This window comes from Heliangelus exortis, chromosome 6 (assembly GCF_036169615.1).
Source record: "Heliangelus exortis chromosome 6, bHelExo1.hap1, whole genome shotgun sequence".
Taxonomy (NCBI): Eukaryota; Metazoa; Chordata; class Aves; order Apodiformes; family Trochilidae; genus Heliangelus; species Heliangelus exortis.
The window spans coordinates 21884710-21906112 of record NC_092427.1 but is presented as its reverse complement, the minus strand read 5'-3'; the positions used below and the strand labels follow the sequence as shown (position 1 = coordinate 21906112).

Sequence of the window (21403 nt, the reverse complement as noted above, 5' to 3'; positions counted from 1 at the left end):
AATTTTAAGGGAGGGACAAAGTCATTAGCAGTTCCCATCAGGGCCTAGGACTTATGTAAATCCAGATGGCTGAACTGCAGGAGTTCATTTTTCTTTAAGGAAAATCTGGATGTTTAAAAACAATTTAGCAAGAGTCAATTAATCAGAACCACCAGAAGTGTGCTGGGATGGCTGCCTGCAAACAGCAATGTTATGTTTCATATTGTCCTAGTCAAGGATGTTAAGAAACTCCTCGAAAGCTAAGTGGGAAGTCCCACGTGTATTTCAGGAGCTACCAGGGCTCTGACTGCTGCAAGGGGTGTGAAAGCAAGGCCACTGTGCCCAGCCTAGGACCATGAGCTCCTTTAACTCTGTGCAAGCCAAGGGCTCCACCTACGTGAAGCACGGGAACCCTCTGCAAGCCGTGCTTGGGTGGGAGAGGAGAGGTGTGAACCCTGCTGTGCAGGTCTCCTGCATCTCAGGTGGAATGGAGCTGAAACTGTCCTCTTTCTAGGACTACTCTGGTGGCCAAGACTAGCAGCCATCACACACACAAAAAAAAAAAATTAAAAAAAAAAGGGGGTAACAAGCTTTGATGTCATGGCATTTGAGACTTGGGATTTCCATTGCCACTGACACTCCCTTCAGTGAGCCTGAGATGGTTCCCCAACGTGTTTTGGGCAGGACTTTCCTGTCAGAGCATCCCCTGGCTGAGCTAACAGAGATACTGCAAACATTTGCTTCTCATGATATGCAACGTTTGCAGCACAACTTCTTAGTTTCAGGTATTGTCTTAGTCAAAGGTAAACCAACAAAACCATGGACTTGGCCAACAAAAATTCTGCAGCTAGAGGAGGCTTGACAGTTCAATAGGGTAATTCTTTAGGAAACAGGAAAGTCAAGTTAATGGGTTTCTAGGAAAACATGGGCTGAGGTAAGTACGCTGAGCAATTTTTGTATTTTTTCTTTCCCCTCTTTGTAATCCAGGCAAATATTTTTTAAAAAATTTGAATTATGCTCTGCCCTTCCAATTTTTTTAATCTTCTTTCAGCTGTTTTAAAAGCAGTGTGCTCAGCAGACAGTTTTTATAGAAAATGTTTGATGGATAAAAGAAAAGCACGATTCAGGGATGGGATCTGGGATGCAGAAAACTGACAAAACCAGTTTGATATTCTATTAAAACACTACATATACTCTGGCTTGCATTTTCAGTGCTGGTTCTGGTTAATCAATCTCCATTACTAGTCTGAGAATCGAGAAAAATCCATAGTTCCAGAGATGTCAAACTACCCAAGAAAATAAGGCAAAATAATGCCCATCTTTCCCTGTTACAGCTCCAAAGGAATGCATGATGACAGTCACCTCTCTGCTACTTCTGTCCTCCACCTCATGTTTCTCACAGCCAGATTAATGTAGATTTGATTTTTTCCTTCCATCCCGTACCCACCTCCTAAGAGATACAAATGAAACTGCGGAGGAAACTGTAGGCAGCTGTGGGCCTGGGAGAGAGGGGAAAAGAAGAGTTGTCCCACTTGCATGACTGACACCACATGGAGGCCTCTTCACTCCATGCTGGTCCTTAGACACACGGAGTTTGTTTTTGAGGTGAGGACAAAGTCACCAGATGGGAAAGGATGGTGCTGAGCCAACTCTCCATAGCAGCCTTGGCTCCGCTCCACCCGTTCGCTCAGATACCCGCGCAGGGTGAGACGGGGGTGCTGTGCCCAACCCCCGGCAACCGAGGGGACCCGGTGTGCCTGGGCTTCCGAGGCTGAAGCGACCGAGCCGGAGGCTGAGGAGACGCGGCCTATCCCGGGAGGCAGCCGAACCCAGAGACCCAAAAGCGGCTCCGGGCTCCCGCGGCCGCCATGGCCGACACCGGCCTCAGCCCCCCGGCACGCGCCGTCGCCTAGGTGACGGGCCGCGCGCCAAGGGGCGGGGCCAGGGGCTGAGGGCGGGGCCTGATTGGTTCCCTTCCCCTCGTCGGGATCGGAGGAGGAGGGGGGGGGAGCGGGGGGAGAAAGAGAGGGAGCTGCGGCTATAAATAAACCGCGCTTCCTGATTGGTCGGGGGGAAAAATGGTCGCACCACGTGACTCTCCATCTAAAAATTCCAAGATGGCCGATCCCGTCACGGGCTGAGTCCGTTAGTGGCGCGCGCGCCGCGGTGTCCGCGCCGGGGCCATCGCCGTCCCCCTTCCCTTACCCCCCCCCCGCCTCGCCCGCCGCCGCCGCCCAGGTCAGTACGCGCCGCCCCGCCGCCTCCCTCCCCGCCTCCCGCCGCGGCGCTCCGACGGCCACGCCGCCGTCCGTCGGGGGGGCCGCGCGCTTTTCTGCCCGCCGGCTTTGCCATCGCGGCGAGGAGGCCTCCGCCCGGAACTTAGAGGTGCCGGCGTCGCGCGCCCGTTCCACGGCTGTGCTCCGGTTGTGAAGCGCGGAGGGCTCGGGAGGGAGGGGGGGGCTGGAAGGGGGGGGAATGCAGGAGGGAGGCGGGGGGGCGAGAGAGGGGGGGCGACGGTGGCGGTGGTGGCGGTGGTAGTGGGGCAGGTGATGGGCAGCTCCTCCCGCCAATCGGGAGCGGCGCTGCGGCTGTGGCGGGCGCGTTTGAGCCATTCGGCGGCTCTTTCCGCGCGCTGATTGGGCGGTCCCGCTGGGCTGGGCGGAGCCACCGCCCGCTACCACTCCGGCTGGGCGCAGCGGAGCGGCGGGCGGGGCGGGGCAGAGCAGAGCAGAGGGGGGCGTGACGGGAAGGGCCCCCCTCCCTCCCGCCCTCCCCACGCCGCTCGCGTTTTTTGTGAATGGGGCGGGTGGTGCCGGCGCTGCCGCAAGCCCCACCCCCTCCCGCGCTGGCCCCGCCCTGCCCCTACCCTCCCAAACGGCCGCGGCTCCGCCCCTCCCCCGGCCAGCGGCGCCGCCGCCTCGGTGCTGCGCGGGGCTCGGCGGGGAGCGATGCGGGCGGCGGTGGGTGAGTGCCGCGGGCGGCGGCCGGGCCCAGGGCCCGGGTTGTGATGAGGGCGTGGGCCCGGGGGCAGAGGCGAGTCGCGGGCGCTGGCCCCGGCGGGTGCGGCGGCCCTGCGGCGGGGGCGACGCCCGCGGCGGGGCCCTGCGGGCGCCGAGCGGGCCGCGGCCCGGGGTCGGTTCTTCCCTCCCCTCCTTCTCCCCGCCCCGGGAATAACGCGGGACTTGGGAAAAGTTTCTTTCGGGGCCGACTCCGCCCGCGGCCCCATCGGAACGCGTCTTACACCCGGCCCGGGGCTGCCTGACCGGGCAGTGGCTCCCGGGCTGGGCCAGGGAGGTCGCTCGGGCCCCCGGCGCACTAACACCCTTGCAAAAAAAAAAAAAAAAAAAAAAAAAAAGGCTAAAAACGTTTTTGTGTGTTTTTTTATTTATTTATTTTTTTAAACTAGGAGGAGAAAACAAGGGGTATTCTCCTCAGCATCGCGGCGCTTTTTGGAAGTCCCGAGGTAATAATGTGGGGCTGCGAGGGGAAATGACAGGTCCGAGGGCTCCGTCTTTAGCCGCTGGCTGCGGCTTCTCTCCCCAGAACAGGCATTTTGGGGAGCCGGCAGAGAATAAAGTGCGTGTGCCCTCCCCTCTCCCCCGAAACGTAAAGTCTCTGTTTGTGCAACGATCAGTTAACCGGAAAAAAAAAAAAAATTAAAAAAGAGCTTATAGAGCGTTCGGAGGAGCGCGGGGAAAGGAGGTGTTGCCGAGCGGTTGTGTGTGGGTTTTGCTGCAGGAATTTATCAGGAAGGATGCTGCTGTGCAGTCCCTCGGCTCCTTAAAATGTTATCGTTTGAGTGTTTGCGGCGTGGCGAACGCAGCATGACATCTTAAGCACGCAAAGGTATTTACATAACAATTATTTGACACTATAGCTCGGCGCTGCGGACCATTTTAAGGGAAGTAAACCTGCCCTTTATTAAAAACACTTGCGTAATTGTTTTGTGCACGCATTTCATGGTACTTGAAGGGTTTGGCTTTTCTTTTTGGTTGGCTTTTTGCTTGTCATATCCAGCTTCGGAAGATTTGCATAAATTAAGCTTGTCGCTGCAACTGCTTGTTTTCTGGCCATAAGAGTGGATTTCATGCTAACTGCTTGCTTGATATTCCAGGCTGGATTACAGGTCTAAAAATGTTCCCAAGAAGTGGGATGTGTGTTGGAAAGGTGTGGGTGGATTCGGGATGTGAAAATTGCTTGTAAATCTGGGATAGGGTTGGGGAGCAGGGTGTAGGTGCTCAATGGTGTTCTGCATTCCTTTTTACCATGGGTATCCTGGTAGCTTTATTTTGTGCTAGTTTCCAACAGCTGAATTCTGGTGTCTTCATAATGCTAATCTGAGACTCCAGAGATGGTGCAAGTAGTATTTTGCCCTCTGTGCTACAGTGATTTCACTGCTGAGTGAATAATCTCCTTCCCACTGCATTTTGATTTACTGCTATTATGTGCTGTCAATAAGTAGGACTACAAATACAGTAGACTGTATTTGCTCTTGTCAAAGTGCTTTTGGCTGTTGCCAAAAGCTACCTGGAGTTAATTATCTGAATTGTACTTTTTTAAATGGCCACATTTTTAAAAACTAAGGAGCTCTGAAGTTTATTATGTAATCTGGTTCTTGGCAAGGTTTCTTTTTTATTTTTTCTTTATTTCTTTTGCTCTAATGTGGTCTGTCACTAGACTGAGTTCTAATGATTTCTGGTGTTTCCACCACTGCTGTAGGTTTTCAGCCTAAAAGCTGTCGCTGTCCCTTCCCTCCTTCTCTGAAAGAGTTAAGAGGGCATTGAATTAGGAAAGCTCAGCTGCTTGTATACAAATATACAGCAATTACAAGGCAACAAAGTTATTGCAGAATCCTACTGTAACCATGGCAACATGTTCACTCAATTACATTTGGAAATGTAAAATGCCACCCAGTTAGAAAGAGTAAGTTTTAGCAATTGCAGATTTTTGTATAAAGCGAACCCTGCAATACACAGCTTTCCAGGATTATAGACTTTGGTTTGTATTTGGATGGCATGCTTTAGCATGCACATCTGACAGATTTCCATTGCTGATAATAAGCCTTTGGTTGTCTGAACTTGGGGCGGGGGGTGTGTGTGAAAAAAAAAAAAAAATCTTTACATTTTAAACTTTGCCATCCTGTAGCTGTTTTGGTTTTGCTTCAGGACTTGGCTTTAGAAAGTGGACAGATTAGAAAATGCATTTGAAAATGATCTCAGAATACCAGAGGAGTTTGTTGTTTACTTTGTGGCATAGAGGCATGAAGGAAAAGCGTATGTGTAGAAAGAAAAATTATATTCCTTTGGGAGGAAATATTTGTCGAGCAGTCTGTGATTGTGTCTTGCAGTCTGCAACAGGCTAGCCTAGAGTAGATGGTAATTGGCAAATGTAAGGTACCAACATTGTGGTCCAAGAGAACGCAGTGAAGAAGTTCTTGAAGTTCAGGGAGAATCCTTCAGCGCTGGGGTAGGAGACAGCAGCTTTGGGACACCAAGATCCTGATGATGCAGATGAACTCCATAGCAGAAGGTAGTTTGCTTTTGATAGAGACTTACCAGCAAAAAAAAAAAACAACCCAGAAAAAGCAGTGTATTACTTATGTTAATCTTTTTGTTGTTCAAGGTGCAACTTTCTGCTTTCCTGTGCTCACGTTTCATATGCAGGATCCCATTTAATGCAGAAAAGAGAAAAACAGTGTATGTAAAATAAGGTTGCTTTTTATTTTTTTAATTTTTTTAAATGTCAGCAGTGTTTTTACAGACACCTGCAGGTTGCTGAACTTCTGAAGAAGTTACCTAGTAACAAGAGGATACAAGAGATACTTAGCTAGATGCATATTGCAGTGGGTTGTCTTGAAGAAATGTATTTTGCTCAGATCCCCAAGGGCTTGGAACTCCAGGCTGCCTCCCAAACCCTTGGAGTATCTGGATTGGAAAAGGTCAGCAGGTCCCATGGACCTGTGTTACCTTATGGGTGGTTTTGGAAAGAGGCTCTGTCCAACCTATCTGGTCTTTCTGCTTTCCTGGTGAGCAGATAGCTTGCCTGCCTTGTGGCTTGCACATCCCTGAAAAGCAGCATCTTGGGCAAGTGTGACTTTCTGCTCCCACGGTGAGGGCTTGTTTTTTATTTGGCCTCCTGCTGTGGGCAGAGGTGGAAACACAGGATCTGGCTGTTAATAGACTGCTGGCTGAAAAGATGGAATTGATCTCAGTCTTCAACCCCAAATCACATGTTGAACTGCAAGGGCGAGGAGTAGGACTTGTTAAAGGTTAAAATTGAGTAAAAGTCCATGGTTTTAGATTAGATTGCCCTCTTAATCTCTCTTTGAAATGGCCTTGTGCTTTCTGGAGGATCGATTTTTTCAAGCCATTTTAAGGTATATCTGTGATTCAGAAACTTGGTGCAATGCCCCAAACTTGCCCTCTGAGACCATTTGTAGGTATCAAATCTGAGGAAGCTCCAGACTTTGTGAACATGAACGTGCCCAGACACGTATGAAACAGTGTTGAAACAAACATTTGCCACCAAATACATACTATGTGATAGGATCAGATATTCAAGGCCAAATTTCTTTCATCTTGAAGAGCTGAGATGAGGCAAGTTTCTTTACAATGGGTTGCTCACAAATGTGCTGATCAAATAGCTTGTGCTAAAAGGAATTGCTATGTAGAGTGTCTCCTAAAACTTGTTGTGCAGTCTTGCCTTAAGGAGGGCAAACTGACAATTTAATGTGGGGCGTTTGTTGGTGATCAGCTGAGTATTGGGCATGCTCCACTGAAAGACTACTGCTTGGGTACTTGTGATTGCTTGAAGCATTCCTCTAATGCCTGTATGCTATCCTGTACCTTTGTAAGGTCACAGTGACAAGTTGTCCTCATGTATTTTCACGGATAAGCATGCAGCTCCCTGGGTTAGGTGGTATAAGTGTGTGCTGAAGGGATGTTCTCTTCAGGGTTTAGAAACCCTGAATACTCTCTACCCAGCTGTGACAACTTAATCTTGGGGTTAAAACATTTCTTTGGTGTCTTTTTCGAGTTAAAAGAAATGGTTGTATTGAACTCCTTGGCACTGTGTGTATTTGTATTTACTGGAAATAAATACCCCTTGGCATTGTGTATAAATATATATATATATAGGTATAATATAAAACCCCAAACCCTTGGAACCATATTTTTACTTGTCATGCATCTGTGGTTGAGTAAACACAGTAATATTACAAGAATAGTTTTTCTGCTGAATTGTAGCTGTGATAGCCTGTTCCAAATGGCAAAGCTTGTTACAAACCACAAATAAATATTAATTGAATTGAGTGTTATTTGGACACCGGTGATGACATTCATTAAATATTTTCCATATATCCTTAGCTATTCTTGCTGGCTTCTTTGATGGTGTCATTTAGACTTTTTTGCTCCTCCAGTTCACCTTTAGCTTGCTTGCAGTTATCCTATTGCCTTTCTGTAAACTTTTCCAATAGTGCTACCAAGTTTACATTGCCTGCTGTTTGATTTATATTTTATCAGGCTCCCACTGGAATCCTTTTGAGTTTGTGCTTTTGTGAAAGTGTGTTTTATGGGACAGAGAAGCTGACAGGACGTGTCTTGTCGCTGAATTCAAAATTGCTTTTTAGTACTGAGTTCACTTCCCTAATGGATAGTTTCTTGTTTTCCTTTTACCTTTCCTTCCAGGTTCCCCAGGTCCTAGCATACCAATGCTCCAAAACAATGGAAGGAGTCTGGTTCTCCTCAGCTTTCTTGCTGATCTCAGAGGTCTGATCTGGATGTGTGTGGGGAAAAAAACCCCATGAAGTTATCTGCTTTTGTCTCAAATTGTTTAAGCAGAGAAACAGCAAATAGACTAAAGCTGTCTGTTTTAATAATTAGAATTGTGGCAATATTGTTGCTTAGTGAAAGGGGTAGTAAATGGTCTGCTAAAAAATTAAAGTAAAATTAACTGTATCATGAGAGAGGAAATGAGTCAGCATTCTGATTTGATTTTGATTGTCTCTTAGTATGTATTGTGTCTATACTTGAGTCCTTGGATGAGGGAACTCTTCACATTGCTTTAGTGATTAATGCCACTTACATGTTCATAGAGTTTTGCAGAAAACTGAATTGGGCCCTTTATGGACCATGTTGATAAGGCAACATATAACTGATGATTCATTAAGTGATGCTTGTCATTGCTAGGAGTGCTTGAATTGCAAGCACATTTGGGCAATGCTTCTTTGACAGAAATACTTGGGCAATTGAAAATGAGAGGAGAAGAGACAAATACAGGCTGTATTTTTTTTTTATTAAAGGAGGTGCCTTACAAAATTTAGAATAAATTGTTGGGGGATGGAGGAAACAGGTAAAATAAGGGGCTAGAGAAGCAGGAACACACAGAGATTATAGAATGATGCTGAAAATGAAACAATGAGGAAAAGACTAAAAAATCTTGAAAAGCTTCTGGTTTTTTTCCTTTGCAAGAAATTACAGCTTGGCCTTCCTCTATAAAAAAATCATGCTATTTTTCGTGGCATCCATTACTAAACACATCTTGATCAACTTAATTTTTTTTTTCCATCATGTTTTCCCATAGGCTGTTACCTCAGAAAAGTTTGATTACAATCTGCCTCAAACTGCCATCTACTAGTGCAGAGGAATGTGTATTGACTTGTGGTCATGGACACATTTAGCTGTTTGCTCTCATCAAGTGATTGAACCACTTACAAGAAGTATTTAAAACCCAAAAAGTTGCAATTTGAAAACTGGATCTTCAGCTGATAAGAAATCTCTTTCTTGTTGGGTCAAGACTAGGTTTTGTTAATTTATTTATTTATTTATTTCACCTTAATAGATCTCTGAGACAGCCATTTAGTTTGGCTGAGGACCAGAAAGGAGCCAGAACTGTAAGATATAACAAACTACTGTTGTGGCAGCATGGTGCCCACAAGGTGATGATATCTAGTAAAGCATTTGGCAAGTTTTCCAGCACTCCCTGTGGCAGATGTCCTGCTTAAATGACAAATTAAAGACCCTGCCTTGGGTACAGTCTGGCTGTCACATCTGGGTTTTGTTTCTTTCATGCTTGATCTCCTGTAGACTTTTCCTGGATTTGTTCATCTGTACCTCTTCTAACAAGCCAGTAAACTGCTGGATTAAGAATTGTATTATAAACTTTTTTGCTTTTCATGGTCATAGGATAAAATACTTTTTTGGAGATGAACATCTTGGATTGAGCACTAGCAGCAGAGCAATGTATTGTTTTAATTAATCTTTTTAAGCTTATGACTTTCATTCTGGTGAATACTGACATCCACTTGAACTTCGCTCTATTTATCTTTTATGAGTAGTGAAGAATTTTGATATTTCACACATAGGAAATAATTCACTTTATTAATTTTTCTGAGTAACTGGTGCTTTAATGAGGTGCCTGTCAGTAAGACTTAATTACTGTTAAATTCTGTGAGCATTAGTGTACTGTGGCTCGTTCTGTGTAAATCGAATTTCATTTGTCAGAAGCACGTGACAGCATTAGTTGGTGATATAATTTGTGTTAATTTAAATTTGAAAACTAAAAGTTATTCATAACCAGCCTGTCACTAGTACTGGTTTGTAAGTGTTTGCACTTACCTCAACTGGTGCTGCTTTGATCTTTCTGTGATTGCAGTGAGAATGCTGGTAGGAAGATGCAGCATCACAGTGGCATCCTCATGACTGTCTTGGAGCATTTCACATTGAATAAGCAGTTGCTCATATTTTCTTTTCAGAATTAAGGGATACTTTACTCTGCTTCCTTTTCCTTCACCATTTTCCAAGTTGTTTCCTGTTTGAGTTTTCATTTTACTTCAGTAAAAACCTGTAGCTTTCACAAAGCTGTCCCATGTAGTTTAACATACTTTTCCTGTGTTGCATTTTCCTGATACAGTAATAGGAAAAGCTGATTTTATGTTTGCTTAGTAAGAAAATGTTCAAAACTAGTTTTGGTGGTGTTAACAAAACTTTTTCTCTTTTGTGGGTTGCGTTGAGAAGAGGATCCTGAGAAGAGGATTTGTGCAGTGCACAAATTCTGTTGTATGCTGTTCCCAACAAGTACTCAGAAAGGGAATGTTATTCAAAAGTGTTAGGAATGTTGCAGTTTCCCCTGTGGGAGCTGGAGTTATTTAGTTTTTCCAAGTGTTTTTCCCAGATCCTTTTAAAATCCTGAATATAGGTAGTTTATATGATGAGCAAAAACCTGTCCTGCCTTTTTGCTGTGGGTTTGTGGAAGATGCTGAGCTGTAAGATTGGCTCTTCTGCTCAAAAACTGTGCATGAAAGCAAAGTGTTAACTTAAGAGAAGTTGTATAATTAACCTTTTCAAAATGCTGAGGGTTTCAAAAAATTGAATAATCTGTGAGTTATAACATTGAGAGTTTGGTAGCTTAGGGAAAGGGTGCAAGTGTGGTGGTGAGAAGCAGGTCTCCACACTGGAAATGCAGTGCCAGGAGGGCAAGGATTTGTGAATATTGGCTAATTTGGAAGAGGTGGGAGGAGATGGAAGATGGGCCATTTGCTTTGCTTTGAATACAGTGGCTCAAATTGCAAACAAGTAAATAAGGATGTGAAGATCATCTGATTGCCAAGGACCAGCAGAAAGAAGACGGGTGGTGAAGTCAGGCAAGATGGGTGAGAGGGGTCCTAGAAAGAAAACGTATAGGGTCAATCCGCAGGCTGGATTGCATTTATTGCATAGATGAAACTTGTTTTTTCAATCCAAAAATTAGTTAGTTTTTTAGCCAGCATAGATTTAAAAAAAGAGACAACAAAAAACCCCAAAGTGTTGCTGCACCTAGTTCTTTGGCTGGGTCTGGAGAGAACTTCTGCAAGTCATGGTATGAACAAGGCAGCAGAACTCTGAAACAGAGGTTGAACTTTTTCAGCACAGCAGAATGTACACCCCGATGGGAAGGCTGGCTTGATTTTTCAGACTGTTGTGAGAAAAAGGGAGCACAGGGATCTTTCTGGAGTATCTCAGAAGATAATAGGTTCTGTTTCTTGTAGAGGTTTTATTTGAGGGAATGAATGATGGCACCTTGTATAAAACTGGAGAGGGCAAGAAAGTAGTGAGGTGCAGTTTCTTGCTGCCTTGTTCCTCCTTTCCAAGGAGACAACACAGTTTGTGAGAGTGCAGTGAACAAAATGGATTTCTGTAAACCTTACCTCTGCTGTTGGTGGGGATTACTGTCCCAAATGAACTGAACTTCTCCAAGTGAAGTTCTGTTGCTGCTGTTCTTAGTGGCACTGTGATGAAGCAAGACCAAGATGTGTTTGGTAGTCAGTGTGCTTGAAGCTTTGTGTCTTGCTGTCATTCTGTGATGAAGTGGAAGGGAAAGCAACATGAAGAGGCCACACGCAGTGAGGTTTGTTTGAATCTAGTGTTAGGTATCCTGCTGAGTAACTGATCCTTCCAGTGGGCTGGAACAGAAATTGGCTAACATGGTCTGCATTTGCATTTCAGTTTTTCCCTCACTTATGTAAATGAGCCTCCTAAAATAAATAATTTTCTATATGGATTCTGTTGTGCACTGCTACCCAAGACTGGTTTTCTCTTTGAAATGCTTTGGTTGTGAGAAAATTTGAAATACTTATTTCTCCCAGCTCTTACCTGCTGTCAGAGCAGGAGTTGAAGGATACATTCATATGAACACTGCTTCTCACAGGATTTTTATCTTGGAGGCATGATCAAAGGAGGAGGGAGAGAACGAGAAGTGAACAACACAGATTTTATCCTGATTTCATGTGGTAGCTGTTGAATACTTTGTTGGGGGCTGTACTTAAGTATCTTTATGTTGGGCTTTTCTGCATCCCTGCACAGAAGGCAGTGCTATACACTGCACTGAAGACAGGTTGCTCTCATCTGCTCCCCTTAGCTTGAATGGAACATTTGATGGTGGGCTTAATCATAATAGTGAACAAAGTTGTAGCAAAAATAACCCCAAAGCTTTTTGCCTGAAGCTCTGCAAAAAATATAAAGTGGTGCAAGGGAATTTGTAACAGAGAACAGTAATCTGAGTTTTTGCATTGTAAATTCTCAAACTTAGAATTATGCAGAAGAGCTGGAAACTTATAGATCTGTAGACAAAAAGATTGATGTTGATGTACATATTAACCAGATTTCAGGGCAAAGTGTAGCTGTTACTGGCTACAGTATACCTTGAATAAGATGGCTTTGTAAGTTGAAATCTTATGTATGAGCACATACTGTGAAGTGCTGAAAATAGAAAAGGTCTTTTCCATGTAATTAAATGAGCAGTCCAGGCTGGTTTTGGGTGGATTCACACAAACTCACATGGTCTCGTTTGCACTGTGTGTGGATGTATTTTCCTGTTCTTTCTTGTACTAGGTTATGGTTTGTGAACAGAAATAGGTGCTGGTGGTACTTGAGGAATTTGATTCTTGTGCCTGGTCCATTGTAAGCACATGTGAAGAAAGCTGATGTTCTCTTCAGGGGAGGGAGATGAAGTCCTTCTCAGAGCAGAAGGCTTGCACACACAGGGAAAACCAAAGCACGATCCAGTCTTTTCCATGGAGAGGTGAATGGTGTGAATCCCTTTTGGACAATATAGGGCTGATCACAGAATCACAGAATGTGAGGGGTTGGAAAGGGACTGCTGGAGATCATCTAGTCCAACCCCCCTGCCAGAGCAGGTTCACCTAGAGCAGGTTGCACAGGATGGCATCTGAGTGGGTTTTGAATGTCTCCAGAGATGGAAATTCCATCACCTCTCTGGGCAGGCAGCCTTTCCCAGTGCTCTGCCACCCTCAAGTGAGTGATCTCTGTGAGCTGACTGGTAACCTGGGTGGTGGTGTGTGGGGCAGCTGGGAGAGTGTTGCAGTGAATGCCCAGGGCAGTAGTGCTGAGTGGCAGATTTATAGCTAGAACCAGTTTTCTATGACCATCAGACTACAGTGTCCTTACATGAATTATTGACAGTATTAGGAAATCTTAGCTGAATTCTCTTTGGCACTGAAAGTGTGCTGCTTCTGGTCTTTGCTATAAAAAAGCTTGTCTAAAAATAAACCAACTTAGAGGGATGCTGAAGGCAGAGGAACAAATGAAGAACTTCTGCCCAGAACATAGGCAGAGCGAGCACCTGACTGGTTGTGGAGATGCCTCCACAGAGTACCACTGGCCATGGTGTGAGGGATGTCAAGGAAGGAAAGTTTTGCAAAAGGCAGTAATTCCATTTTAAGAGGAGAAGGAAACATGAGAAGTGAGACTCTGAGATAGACATGGACCTCTTCTGTAAGCCTGCTGGTGGCTGAACTGCCACGCTTTGAAGAGGAGGTGCCATAAAAGCCAAAAGAGCAATTGGCTGAGGAATATTACACTCCAGGTCTGAAAACTTGTAGTGTAATGGCTAAACCAGATGGTCCTTGTGCTGATCCCGTTAGGAACTGGACCTAGAACTGAATAGACAATAAAAAAAAAGAAAATGCATACATGTTTAATTGGGTATTTACCTCAATTACAGTGACAGGAAAGCCAAGCAACTTGAAACGTAGCCATCTAATGCCAGAAATGAGAGCACCTTTGCTTATCACCCCTCTTTGTGAGGATATCCAGTTACTGTATACTTTCAATTCCTAGATCTTCCCAAGTGCCATTATGAATGACATTCCCCACATTCTTTCCTTTGCTGGAAGGAGCTGATCAAGCCAGGAGTTTGGAGGAGGCATGCTGGAAGCTGAGAGATAGCAACAAGTTAGATCCTGAGCTTTCTTTCCCCTCTTCCAAGGCAATTCCCAGTGTCATATCCCCTGAGTCTGAGGACTTTGATACAGACATCTGATTCTCCTTGATGTCTTTTTCCCCCAGCAAGAAAAAATCTTCACAGTCTTCATTCACTAGAGCAACTTTAAAGAGGACCAAGTTAGGCTATATTTAAATAAAAAAACACCAGCATGTTTTTGGCAATAATTTAGCCTTTTGCTGTAAACTGTCTACATTTCCTGGGGAATGGGGTCTCCTTTTGTGAAAATCTATTCTGGATTCAGTAGGTTTGACAATTTTCCTCTATGACTACCTTCACTTTTTCATTTTGGTGGTGTAAATAAGCAGGCTAATGTGTGTGTGCTTCTAAGTACTCAGATAGGTTTTTTCCTTTTTTTTTTTTTTTTTTTTTTTTTTTTTAATAAAATAAAATAACCTTTTAAGTATGCTGGGGACTGATGAGGCTTGCATTCCTAGTGTTGCAACACAAGGTGTTCTGTGTTCTAGGCTGTAAATATTTATCTCTTGTCAAAGCAGAGCAGTTACTATTGGGAACTGATCTGGCATGTGTAAAGGTTTTCCTTAAGGAATTTGTTTCCTTTTATTTACAGTGTTATCGTGTATTTAAATTCCAAGGCCTCAATATATAACTCTGAGGCTTGTTGTTAACACTGGCAACGAAAATCTAAATTATCTCAGCCTCTGAGTACGGATAACTGAATTCTGAGCATATGCCCAAGCAAACCAACAGGCGTGGGTGTGAAATGCAAGCAAACATGGGAAAAGGTACCAATGTTTCCTTGCAGCTGCAGGAGGACTACTGAGCCAGGGAGGCTGCGAGCCCTGCCACCAGGTGCTTTCTGGGCTGTTGGCTTCCAGGGCTGTGCTTGGGGTGGCCACAGAAGCCTGTGCTGAGCAGAGGTGTTTCACAGGCTGGTGTTGTGTAGCCCTGGGAACAGCCCTTTCCCAGGCCTTGCAGGCTCTGTTTGGCCTCCCTGTCATCAAATGTGCTTCGTCATAACCTTTCTTCAGAATCTTCAGTGCTGTGACATTTGCTGTGTGATCTCTTGTGAAGTTGCTATCTGACGTGTTTACCACAGGTATGGAGAGAACTAGAAATGTTTTCCTGGAAGTGGTGGTACTGAACCCTCACTTCTGGCTGCAGGCCCTGCTTTTGGAGAATTGTGGGTTGCTTTGGTTTCTCTGCAGTGGCTTCTATTTCTGGGTAAATTGTTTCTGTTGTATTGTGCTTATTCAGCCTGGAAAGGTCTGATTTTTATTTTCTTTTTTCATCTTCTGAGCTTTTGTACATACTTACTTTTTGATATTGGCAGTTGCTGAAGTTCTCTGTGCTTGTTAGGGAGCTGACTTGCCTGTGTACTTCATGTCAGAAGAGAAGCCAAGGGCTGTCAAGCAGCTATCCTAGTTGCAGTACCTTTTTTCCTCTTTTAGGAAGCAGGCTCACTGAATGAAGTAAGTCCTGAGGCTCAGCTCACTCCCTGCTGTAATAGGCAAGAACTGCTTTTGCTCTTCCTTCTAAATGTGCAAAATGTGCGTCTCGGGCTTTATCCAACGCTGACCTTTAATCCTGTGTCTCTGATTCAGAGGAAGTAGGCAGATAAAATGAAGTGAAAATAAAAAGAAATGGTTTGTTTGGCTCTAGTGTTTTCATATGGTATATGTTTATGTTTATTTCACATAGCTAGAGTTCATAAATATATATAAAATAGATATGTATTCCATATTTTCATATAAATATATATTTCTGCTTGGTGTCTCTCCCTCTCAAAACTTCAAGGACAACAGATGGATGACCAAATACTGCCTTTTTGAAACATTTCTTGGTGTTTGAGTTTATCATCTGCTATCAAGTCACGTAAACTTCAGTTCTTGCTCTGTAATATCTGTCTTCAGGGATGCACAGTCAACACAGCCTTTATGTTCTTCTCTCTCTGAAATCTTGTGTGAAATTTTCTGTTTGTGGCTTCTGGGCAACAAGCAATTTCTGGTCTGTGAAAGGGTTTGTAACTGATAATTGATGCAGCTTTTTCAAGGTGGTTTACAGCTTTATGTGGAGTCATTTTTTTTAAAGTACTGACAAATTGGAGTACTAAAAGGTGACTGTGCAAAGCATTTCGTAAATACTGTGATATTCAAAGTTGAGCCATTTTTTAAATAGAAATCTTTATTTGGTATTGCCTTGAATGAGAAGTAAAGCTGTCTTGGTCAAAGGGAACAACTGTTCTGCTTAGTTCCATGCTAAAGTTATGTCTTTTGATTTAATGCCATGAATTTTAGCAGAACTGAAGTTGTTTTTTGACTGTTGCTGGCTTCTTGCACTCTTGGTAGAACTGGCTGCCTCTTTCTGTATTTACTGGCTTCTGTGCATCTAGATATATCAGCAGCCTCTGCTCCTTTTTTCTTGATCTTATCTCCCCATTACATTTCAGGAAAAAATTCTCACAGTCTCTTTCCTCTCACCCCAGCTTTGCCGTGTGCTTTGCACGTAGAGTGTTTGGAGGTAATGGGGAGTCATGTTTGCTTTGCAGCAGCTGCCTACTGTTGTCAGAATTAAAAACGGGTGCTGAAATGTAAATTTTCCAAAAGGACCAAGATCCATGCGAGGTATTTATTTGTTTTCTGTAGGCAGCTTTGCATTTCTAGTCAGTCCTACAGCAAGGGAATGCTGTGTTCACAAGTGGCAATTGCTAGCATTGGCTATCAATTTTTTTTTTTTCCTCTGGCATAATATAACATCACTACACACATGCTTAACATAAGGTGAATCCAGCTTAACACTTAAATACCCCAAACCCAAAGATTTGGAAAGTATCTTTTACTCCTTCCTCTTCATTTATTTTCAAGTGTTGGAAGCAGCAGGTCATGAAGCGAAAGGAGATGTGCACAGCAGGGCTTTGGTGACTGCAGCAGTTCCTCCTGGTGTGGTAGCTTAAACTGTTGGTGTGAAGGTTTCAGGAGGATATTTAAAAGCACACAAATTTGCAAAATCCCAAACCCCACCTAGAAGAGTAATAAAAAGATCCTGGAGTTTGGGATATGGTGTTTTAAAAATGGAGAGAGAAGGCTGAAGAGGGATTAAATCAGGTTACTCTGCTTCTTTCCTGCCCTGAAAGAGAAAACGTCTTACAGGGATGAATATTGTACTTAAGCTGTTTGATGTCTAAAGGCATTAAAAGCAGTATGAATTTTAATCTAAATCATAGAAAGTTAACAATGTGAAGCATATCTAAGCTAGGGCTCTATGGCTTCCTTGAGATTACTGAGTTGAAGTCCATCTTTCCACCTGGTGACTGATAAGTCTTTTAAAATCTACCTGAAAAAACCCCAAACATGGCAGATACTGTATCAGTCCTTGAAATATGTCCCAGTTTTTTGTGGCTTTTCAATCCAGTTTTCTTATTTCAAGGAGCAATTCCAATTTTTCTTGCTGTGTTTGTGTTGTGCAAGAGCCAAAATGGGCTATTTTAAATGTGGTGGAAATCATAGAGGGAGGTCGTTCTTCACTCTGAGTTAAATAACATCCCTGGTGATAAAACAGCACCTGGTAAGTAAAGTCTGAGAAGTTTGATGGCCTCTGTCTCTCTGAAGGTAACCTGCAGCTACTTCGTTAGAGGGTTTTGCCCTTTTTTGCTTTGATGGTGTTATAAAACAAATAAATAAAAACCAAGCCCAAATCCCCTCACCTATGAGTAATGTAAGTTGTTTCTTCCTTGTTTTTCTTGCTTGTCAGCTGCAATCTTGAATTACGTGACTGAGAATTCTAGTTTTTATTGAAGGGTGAAGTTGGTAATTAAAAATTTAACCCTACTTAGAGTACTTCAAGATAAGAATTCACATTTTTTTTCTGGTGATTGAGTTAATTTTATATTTGGACCATGGTTGTGGCTTGCAGTTTAAATATGGGGCAAATGGAAAACCTGGAATCCTTGTTGATATAAAGGCACACATTTACTTTGGCTTCCCATGGGGATTGCTGCCTGTTTGGCTACCAGAATGCTGGGGCTGTAAGTCCCAGCAGCTTTGGGAGATAAGCCAGGGACTGAGTAGTGTGCCCAGGACTGCCCTGCCTCCCTGAAAGCAATGTGTTTTAGGAGAGGTGGTTCCAAAAGGGAAAAAACCCCACTACTAACTAACATGTTACCTATCATTTAAATAAAAAAAAAACCAGCTAGGTACTGTTTGAAGTTCTTTACATGGCAGAAATAACTGTTGACTTAGCTTTTATTACTCCTTCAGTTATCTGAATTTCAGGGTTTGACTGCCAGCTCAGTCATGGTTTTACAGGTGTATGTCAGCATCAGTTTTCATGTGCTCGAGATGAGAGAAGAAAAGGTTTTCCTGAAAAATAATTTTAAAAGTCAGTGTTGAATTTTTAAAGACAAAATTGTATTTCTTCTTCCCTTCAGTGCAGTATTCTCTATGCATATATATAACATTTGAGTTTGGGTGATGCCCTGGTTAAGAACCTTTGAGTAAGACCATAGGCAAATACATAGTGTACTACAGTTAAATGTTGTAACACATTTTTACTTGCTGTATAGAGGCACCTTAGAAGAAACAAAGAGCAATACCACAAGTTCATTAGAGCTGGGATTTGGATTACTGTGTTGCTGAGGGAAGGTCCTGCACCTGCGTTGGGGCAATCTCAAGGACAAGTATGGATTGAGTGGCAAATGGATTGAGACCAGCCCTGAGGAGGAGGACTCGGGGGTGTTGATTGATGAGAAGTACAACCTGAGCCAACAGTGTGCACTTGCAGTCCTGAAAGCAAACCATGTCCTGGGTTGCATCATGAGAAGTGTGGCCAGCAGGCTGAGGGAGGTGATTTCCCCCCTCTGCTCTGCTCTTGTGAGATCCATCTGGAGTGCTGTGTCCAGTTCTGGAGCCGCCACCACAGGAAGGACATGGAGCTGTTGGAGTGAGTTCAGAGGAGGGCCACAAAATTGCTCAGAGGGCTGGAGCAGCTCTGCTGTGATGACAGGCTGAGCAAATTCTATGATACTATGAAAGTTTACATTTTTTACTGCTTTTGTCTTACACCAAATGATACCTAATACCATTACCAAAACACTGCACTTAATAGATTCATAGAATGGTTTGGGTTGGAAGGGACCTTAAAGACCATCTGGTACCAACTCCCCTGCAATGAGCAGGGACACCTCCCCACCAGACCTGGTTTCTCCAAGCCCCATCCACCTGGCCTTGAACACTTCCAGGGATGGGGCAGCCACAGCTTCCCTGGGCGACCTGGGCCAGTGTCTCACCACCCTCACAGCAAAGAGTTTCTTCCTAATTTCCAATCTAAATCTCCCCTCTTTCAACTTCATACTATTCCCTTGTCCTGTCACTCCATGCCCTTGCAAAAGGTCCCTCCCCAGCTTTCCTATAGTCCCTTGAGGTACTGGAAGGTGCTTTAAGTTCTCCCCATATCTTTCTCTTCTCCAGGCTGAACACCAGACTCACAATGTTCTTTCTTGTGTCAGGGCCTCCAGAATTGGACACAGTACAAACCTCCTGTCCCACTGTGCCAGGTGCTGGGGGTGAGGGGGTGCTTCTGTCTGATGAGGTGGGCAGTAGCCAGAGCTCAGTGTCTGTGTTTTGCAAGCTCTGCAAGCTTGCCTGCAGTATATATGGGCAGGCAGAGCCCCATGTCTGTGGGGCAGGCTCGTGGAGATAGAGTTTAGGAGTGAAAAGGATGTGTGTATGGATTGTGATAGCTGACAAGTCCGTTCTTGCCAGGGGCATAATAAGGCTGCATTAATAGGTGTTTTTTTCAGAGGATGTGTGCCTAGATTTAGAAAATGGTACCTCGTTGTTCTGAAGCAAAATAGTTTTTTGAAGGTTGACAGTGAATGTTTAAGCCATTTAACTGAGGCATGAAAAAAATCTAATGGAGAACTTGAGCTAAGTGGCTCTTCCCAAAGAGTGTGGCTGGAGGAGGCTGGGTGAGCAGGCAGGGTCCTTGTAAGGGAGGTGTGATCCTGTGCTGGGAATTTGGAGGTGGAGGAGCAGGGCTGAGATCTTTGGAGGATGAGCCAGTCCAGCCTCTGAAGCAGTGAGAGAGTCCAGGGGGATGTTTGCGTTATACTCTGTGAATCCTTACTGGTTTTAGTCTGTGCTGCTAGCACGAGAACACTTTTTTTTCCTCATTTTTCTCATGAACCAAAAAATGTGGGTACCCATGTTGCCATGTTGACCCATGTCAAACCCTTGTAATATCTGTCTCATTATTTTGCAGAGCATAGTAGAGGGCTAAACGTCCACTTGAAAATGATGTAACTTGTTTGTGGAGACCTTGAGGCTTTTTTCTTTCCGAGAGCATGACAAAGGTCAGAACTTAAAAGCGAGGTGATAGTAGGTGGGAATGGCAGCTGGGTTAACATCGCACAGTGAGCACAGAGTGCTTGAGAACACGCATAATGAGGTTGCTGGTTAAACTTAATGCTGGTTAAAACTAGCATTGCCATGTAGTCAGTTCCAAAAGAAACACGGGGAAAATGTTTTACTAAACAAAAGAATTGCACGAGTTATGTGACAGGGTTACTTTAGTGTTCAGACTAAATGATTTTTCTGTTCGGAATCAGATAGCATTCAATTAAAAAAAAAGAACAGAACTAGACTAACCTTAAACAATGTTCTTTAAAAAAGTCAATATTCTTTTTCCAAGTTAATGAAGTAATTAACAGTGATTGATGACACATGTACTCAGCTATTTTATGCTGGTAGACCAGATGGGTTAGGCACAGCTAGTGACCAGTAATTTTGATTCTTTGTCAGAAGGAACAAGAAGTTCAGATGTGGGCTGTAACAGCTGAAGTACATGAAGAAAAAAGGTAGTTGCTTTTCTGTCTGCCTTGCCCTATGAGCATTTGAAAAAAAACCCCAGGTAAAGAATTGTGGGTCATTGATTTTTAGCTGTTGAGAAGGTTGAATTTGAGCTAAAATGTGGTTGAAAAGCAGAAGGCTTTCACTTGTTTTGCAAAGCTAATTACATGAAGGTGTTGGTACCTTTTTTTTTTTTTTTTCCTAATTCAAGCTGTGAAAGGGAAAGGAAGACTTCACAAGCAGGTAAAGAAAATAAGACTTGGTCTGAAAGCTGCATTATTGAGCTGCATTATTAAGAAAAATGGTGTCTGGGTTGGGGAACTTTCTCTCATGATCTGATTTTTCTCCCTAGTAGCATAGATAGAGAGGATTTGGAGAGTATCTGTAAACTCATCACTGTTTGATGAGTGCTGTCATCAAACAGATCTCAGCACTGCTGAAATGCTTTAATGGGACTTTCCAGTAGTAATACAGGGGTATGTTTTAAAATGTTAGGGTATGTAACAAGGTGCTGAAACTTTAATTTGCACGAATTAGGGGAGATCATAATATTTTTGTTGAAGAGTTGTGTTCAGATCAGAGGCATCAATAGGAAGCTTCAGCTCTTCTGGAGTTTGCATGGGAATGCTTCAGTTGGAGCTTGCTGTCTGCTGGTCACAAGCTCTTCCTGGCACAGAAAATGTTGGAAGGTGGATTTTGATTAAAAAGATTATACTGCTCTTTATCACTTCTCAGTTAAGTATTTAAAGGGAGTTTTGATAATTTTTTTAGTTTAGTTTTGTTTGGTTGGGTTTTTTTTGTTTTGTGCCTGGATTATTGTAGCTAGGATGACCTACAAGGAA

The 21403-nt window shown here is 43.7% G+C and overlaps 1 protein-coding gene across 4 annotated transcripts in view; it reads left to right on the top strand.

Annotated features, from left to right (window-relative positions):
- The first annotated feature begins 2487 nt into the window (after positions 1 to 2487).
- Positions 2488 to 21403, top strand: part of HDAC4 (histone deacetylase 4) — a 258653-nt gene continuing 239737 nt past the window's right edge. For 3 of the 4 annotated variants that reach the window (XM_071747136.1, XM_071747134.1, XM_071747132.1), the window contains exon 1: positions 2488 to 2943. The gene's annotated coding sequence lies outside the window, so the exon portion shown is untranslated. Of the gene's footprint in view, positions 3443 to 21403 lie in introns of all 4 variants that reach the window. The other variant, XM_071747133.1, reaches the window with a different exon arrangement.